The sequence below is a fragment of the Maylandia zebra genome, linkage group LG9 (genome assembly GCF_041146795.1).
Source record: "Maylandia zebra isolate NMK-2024a linkage group LG9, Mzebra_GT3a, whole genome shotgun sequence".
In the NCBI taxonomy this organism is placed as follows: domain Eukaryota; kingdom Metazoa; phylum Chordata; class Actinopteri; order Cichliformes; family Cichlidae; genus Maylandia; species Maylandia zebra.
In genome coordinates, this window is record NC_135175.1 from 31,441,402 (window position 1) to 31,447,918 (window position 6,517).

General features: G+C 39.5%; 1 long non-coding RNA gene across 1 annotated transcript; it reads right to left on the minus strand.

Moving 5' to 3' along the window:
• Positions 1-547: 547 nt before the first annotated feature.
• Positions 548-3,377, minus strand: LOC143420348 (uncharacterized). Its single transcript, XR_013100164.1, has 3 exons — positions 1,786-3,377; positions 1,554-1,670; positions 548-1,330 (listed from the first exon to the last, which is right to left on the minus strand). It is a non-coding gene; the product is annotated as an uncharacterized LOC143420348 (long non-coding RNA).
• Positions 3,378-6,517: the final 3,140 nt, after the last annotated feature.

A 6,517-nucleotide genomic window follows, 5' to 3' on the forward strand; every position in this document is an offset into this window, starting at 1 on the left:
GATGCGTACCAGTGCATCCAGGAGATGTGTCTTTATAGTTAAACTCTGGCTGAGCCAGTGACGCCTAGGAAGAGTCTAGGTGACAACCAAGAAAGTTTGGTGACGACTGGAGAGACAGATGACAGCTCGGAAAGACGGCTCCAGGGGCAGGGTGGGCTAGCATCCCGGTCTGCAGTTTTCGCGAGAAAGCACCCAAAAAGCTATGGAAAGCCCTAAAGAAAGATACCCCCAGGAGACCCCGAGAGGGGGGGAGGATGAGGTCTCCAATCGGACGGACTTAAGGTTAACGACTAATGCAATGGAAAGGACTACGAGTAAGACATGTATCTGCGGCAAGCTGTGCAAGAACCAGCGTGGCCTAAATGTCCATCAGGCTAGAATGAAATGTTTGGAGCGGGAGAGTGAGGTGCAACGCACAGGTCCTGAACCTGGTGAGACGCAGGAGGAGCCCGGCCAGGAGGCACCCCACAGAGCCCAGTCCCTCCATGCACAGGACTCTTCCAATCCAAGCAGTGTAGTTCCACAACAGCGGATTAAGTGGCCCCCAGCCAGCAGTCAGAGCGAGTGGCAGAAGTTTGATGAGGATGTCTCCAACATCATACAAGCTGTGGCCAAAAGAGAGAGACCCGAAACACCTGATGACCCTAGGATACATCACTGAAGATGCGTACCAGTGCATCCAGGAGATGTGTCTTTATAGAATAAAGCACCAAATCCACACTTTTAAGCTTAAATTCTTTTTAATCCATTTTAAATCATGCTTTTTATTTTTGTTTTTTAATGTCTCTGTAAAGCACTTTGAATGACCTTGTTGTTGAATTGTGCTATATAAATAAACTCGCCTTACTGAATACTATGTCACTTATTTATGTGCAAATGTTTAATAATGAAGAACATTAAAGCATTACTGTTGGCCACATGTCGGCAAAGTTATGTGACATTAGTGATGTTTGTACTAACTTGGTTTTAAAGCCTTTAAAATATTCGCTGTTCAATAGTCGACCTTAATCTTACAGAGAATCTGATGATTTTGTGGATAATTAAAGTCAGTCATATATCCACAAACACAACAAGCTGAAAGTCAGTGATGCTGCTCGGTTTGCAGTCCTGAATATCACGGCACAAGCAGGATTCACTGCACTGTTAATGTTAGCTATGTTATATTGCTGCCTCTGTTCGGTGGTGTCGAGCCAAACGGACTTTAACGTGTGTTTGAACGAGCTGACGGTTCACTCGTTAAGCTGAAAGAAAGATGCCTCCGTGCAAGCTTGAACATGTTGCGTGTGCCGTCGGAACTGGATTTCAGTCTAAACTGGTGTCCGTGTTGGTCCTGCAGAGAATCAGAGTTGGAAAAGTTGTTAATGTAGCAAAAAACAAAATGTAATGCATTTTGTTCATAATCTCTTTAAAGTCATGATCTTTTTTTTTATCGCTGTCACTGGAGTGGGTAAATGAGTCTGCAAAGTTAAAAAAACAGATTTACATTTATTGTTTATTACTTTTATCGTCATCATCCCATTTATACACATTTAAGAAATAACGTGTAAAATAACCTTTTGTTTGCATTTGGAGACTCGGCGTTTGAACCATCCCAGATATCTGCACCAGGGAACCAACTTCTCAAGCCGGTAAAAAGGTCAAGGACACAGTTACACGATCGCTAAACTAACCTGTTTTTGAATAAAAGAAAACCATATAAGCATGATCCCTGGAATCTCGGTTTAAAAAAAGAGAAGCACTACAAATTACTTTTCTTATGTTTAGTATACAGGAGTTGCTGCTCACACTCTGAGTTGCACTAGTGTGTCTGTCAGACGCCCGCACGCGCAGTCACGCCGGACACTTCCTGACCTTATTTCCACGAGCCCTCGACTCAGCTGCAAAGTTCTTACGGGGTCAGTTTCATCAGAATTATCTGCCATCATTCAGACATAAGTTGAGCAATGGTTTAACCAATTTTTTCCATCAAGCCATGAAGGGATGCCGGAATTAAACAGAACATAGGATGTAAGTTAAGGAAATATAAGTTTGACCTTGGAGCACATCTCCTTCAGCGTTCACAATAATGGATTGCATTTCTCTCAGTCAACTGACTGTTTAGGGGGGAAAGCGGCTAATAGTTAGTGGGCTCTGTGTTTGTTGTTTTTTAATCACACTAGGAGTGAACAAAAGCAGAAAACAACCCTGTAAAGATGCAGACTGTGATAGTCTGGTTTATACCACAAATCTTACCAGCTGTAACTGAGTTTTTTGTGGTTTAAGTTATAAGTACGTGTCAAGACTTCTGTCTCGCAGCAACATTGCCGATGTGATCCTTCTTTTTTGTTCCCTATTAATGATCTACGGTAATATGTGATATTGCCCCCATAAAATAATAAGGCTTTAATGAAATCATTGTGATACAGAGATTTGGATTCTTGTGCGTGCAATGTGCATGAAGTAGATAAACAAGAAATTTAGTCAAGATTGGATGTACTTCTGTGTTTACCAACTGCTCCAAACTGACTTTATGCTTCATACGTGTCAACTCAGGGAACTCCTGTTGTGACCTCCCCTCTGTGAGCACACACGCACACACACACACACACACACGCACGCACGCACACACACACGCACGCACACACACACATGCACACACACACATGCACACACAGAAAGAGAGAAACAGAGATCATTAATGCAGAGGATTGCAGCAGCTCTTGTATTTTCACTCTCTGCTGGATTTTAGATGAACAGTCACATAAATCTCGCTCCAAATTATTTGAAAAAAACATCAAAGTATCACAGTATCGTGTTTTTTTGTTAGGGTCAAACTTCTCTTTGGGTAAAAATTAAGCCAACATCCAAGTGTCAAAGGTCGGTTTCAGGATGAAGGTCAAAGGGAAAGTCCCTGGGACGCTTCCGGTTATGTTTCCATCCGGCGTAGTCATCTGACGGGTCCGTGCTATATCGCCCTTCCTGACCCGGACTGGTATAACGTTTTGTAGAAAAGTTTGATCGATTCGCATGTCTGTCTGTGCTGTGCTTTACAAACACTCTTAAAGAAAAACAAACATCAGCCAAACACACGGTTCATCCTGATTGTCAGGTGTCGGCCATCCAGATTCCAGAGGTGCTGTGAAAGGTCATAAAGTTAACACTGTGCTGTAAAAAGAAGGCTGGAGTGCACAGAAACTGGTAGAGATGCAGGTATCTGGTCGTCCTGGGTTCCACAGACTATAAGCTAAAAAGAATAAACACATTAAATTGCTGCACATTTGTAGAATAACATTTGAGATTACTTTAAAAATATTTTTTTATTACATTAAATGTAAACAGTCAAATGGAAGTCTTTCTAAAGTTATATCATGATATTTATATTATGAAAAGCAGATTTTTGACAATTTAAGGTTTTTACATTTTTAGATAAAATAAACACGCAACAAACAAATAACAAGAACACAAAACTGGCAAACCCAACCAAAACTGACCAAAATCTACTGAAAATACTCCCACATGACAGAACCTCTCCTCTGCCTCTCTGGCTCCATATCTCTCAATAGAACGATCTGTGGTTTGCTATCTCTCACCATCAGAACGCTCCACAAATCCTGCGAATGACTCACTTCCTTATAAACAGTGTTGGCAAGTTATTTTGAAAAAGTAATTAATTATAGTTACTAGATACTTCTTCAAATAAGTAACTTAGCAACTGAGTTACAAGATTCTAAAAGTAATTAATTACTTGAAAACTAACTATAGCGTTACTTAAAAAAAAAAAAAAAAACGTTTAACCCTCTGGGCTCCAGGAGATAATTGGCCAATTTTAACTACTTTTGATTTTACCTCCATATTTCACCTTTACAAACGATTTACTTTGCCTTGTTTGGCATCATTCTTTTCAGCACAACCTCACATGTCTGAATTTACAGTCATGTTCTCATTTTGACATACTGTACTGACACAATTGATCTAAAATCAGACAAAAACATAAAATCCGAGTAGAAAAAGTTATATATTTTACTGTAACCACCACAAACATGTTTAATGAATCACATTTCATAATTTTACATGCAAATATTAATTGACAATTTTAAAATCATATGCAAAAGTTTTGCAAACAACAAAGTTTTTGCAGCCATTTACCTTTTACCCCTTTTTTATAACCATTTCAAACAATTTACAGAACAATCAGCTGTTCTGCATTCAATAAGATGCCACACAAATTATTTGTGCCACTCCAAATATTTCTGTCCACTATAAAGGAAAACATCACAGCCTGATACCTGCAGGTCTGACAGCAGCAGGTGTATCACTGCTGTTTCTACCTGGAGACAGCAGTCGCTACTACTAGACACTACCTTTGTTCAATAATTAGACACAATAACAGTACTTTCATTACAGCAAATATATATGGTTACAATAATAAATCTGAAAATGATAAATTACTTGACTCCTTAGAAGAAATAAAGAATAACTCCTTACTAAAAGATAAAATGGTTAGAATGCAGATTAATAAATTAATGGCTCATTATGGAATAAAGCTAACAGAGAGAAGTCCTTTTGTACCAATTGGGAACTTTTTAAATTTGAAGCATGCAAATTCTTGAGAAGATATGGGAGTCAAATTATTAAATCAAGGAAAGCTGAAGAGGAAGAAGTGATCAGCAAAATTGCCTCTTATTACCAGAAATCCCCAGAAGAAATCTCAGAGGAAGATAAATTAACTTTACTAGACCTTCAAAATAAATTGGACGGTTTATATCAGAATCAGAATCAGAATCAGAATACTTTATTGATCCCTGGGGGAAATTATTTTTTGTTACAGTGCTCCATTTTAAACCAATATTAAAACAAGACAGACAATACGCTAATATATATCGATGCAAGGCTGAGGGTGCTTTTGTAAGATCCAGGAAGAGGTGGCTGGAGGAGGGAGAACAAAATTCTGCTTTTTCAGGCTTGACAAATACAGATCCAAAACTAACTAAATATTAATGGCATTGTCTCTGACAATCCTAGAGAAATTTCACATTTCTGTGCCAAATTCTATACTAAACTGTACAACTCAAACTAAGATGAGGATGTCTCAACACTGTTTCTCAATAATATTAAAAACCTAAAAACTATTGTTGTGGAAGATAGAAGTCTCTGTGACAGCCCTCTGACTGTGGAGGAAGTTTGTAATTCTATTTCTGCACTTCAGGCCAACAAATCTCCTGGCACAGATGGTTCAACTGCAGAGTTTTATACATCATTTTCTAATCTCCTGGCTCCGTTCTTACTGCAGGTTTTCATAGAAAGTATAGAGAATAACACCCTCCCTCCTACTCTTACTCAGGGTCTCATAACACTTATTCCAAAGCCAAACAAAGACTTACTTCTTATTGATAGTTGGAGACCCGTCTGTCTGCTCAATAATGACTATGAGATTATGGTTTTAGTACTTGCTAACAGAATTAAAGAGGTCTTGGATACAATTATCGATGAGACACAATCAGGCTTTATGAGAAACAGACACATTTCTAATAACATTAGACTGGTTTTAGATCTACACTCAACAAAAATATAAACGCAACACCTTTGTTACTGCTCCCATTCCCCATGGGATGGATGTAGAGACCTAAAATTCATTCCAGATACACAATATAACCATCCCTCCCAAACAGTGGTCACAAATCAGTCCAAATGTGTGGTAGTGGGCACATCTGCTATATTGAGATAATCCATCCCACCTCACAGGTGTGCCACATCAGGATGCTGATCTGACATCATGAGTAGTGCACAGGTGTACCTCAGACTGCCCACAACAAAAGGCCACCCTGGAATGTGCAGTTTTTTGCGCTATTGGGGGTCTGGGGACCCAGAACCAGTCAGTATCTGGTGTGACCACCATTTGCCTCATGCAGTGCAACATATCGTCGCATGGAGTCTATCAGATTGTCAATTGTGGCCTGTGGAATGTTGGTCCACTCCAGTTCAATGGCTGTGCGAGGTTGTTGGATATTCGTGGGAACTGGTACACGCTGTCGTGAAAATTAGTAAAGACATCGACCGCATGCTCTTTAATTTTATATGGAAAAACCATAAGCAGGTCCTCTTAGCGTGGACCCTCATTTATAAACACAACTTCTCACCACACATATAACTCATCTGGAACAACAGAGATATTTTATTTCAAAATAAATCACTTTTCCTGGAAACTTGGGTCCAAAATGGGATCCTATTGGTGGCTCAGCTGGTTAATAAAGAGGGAGTACGACTTACTTACAATGAATCCCTTACACTATATAATTTTCCCATCAGTGTTTGGGAATTCTCAATGGTGCTTGGTGCCATACCCTCAGGTACTTTAATGTTATATAAAAACACTGACAGTTCAATATCTACCTCAGTCACTCTCCCTGATCCAGCTGAGTCAGCAGTGGGAGAAATGTGCTTTTCACAGGAACTTGGTAACAGCAATAAGAGAATACGTAGTTTATTCCAAGAAGATATCGTGTCTCTCCCATATATATAATATCTTACTGGAACCAAC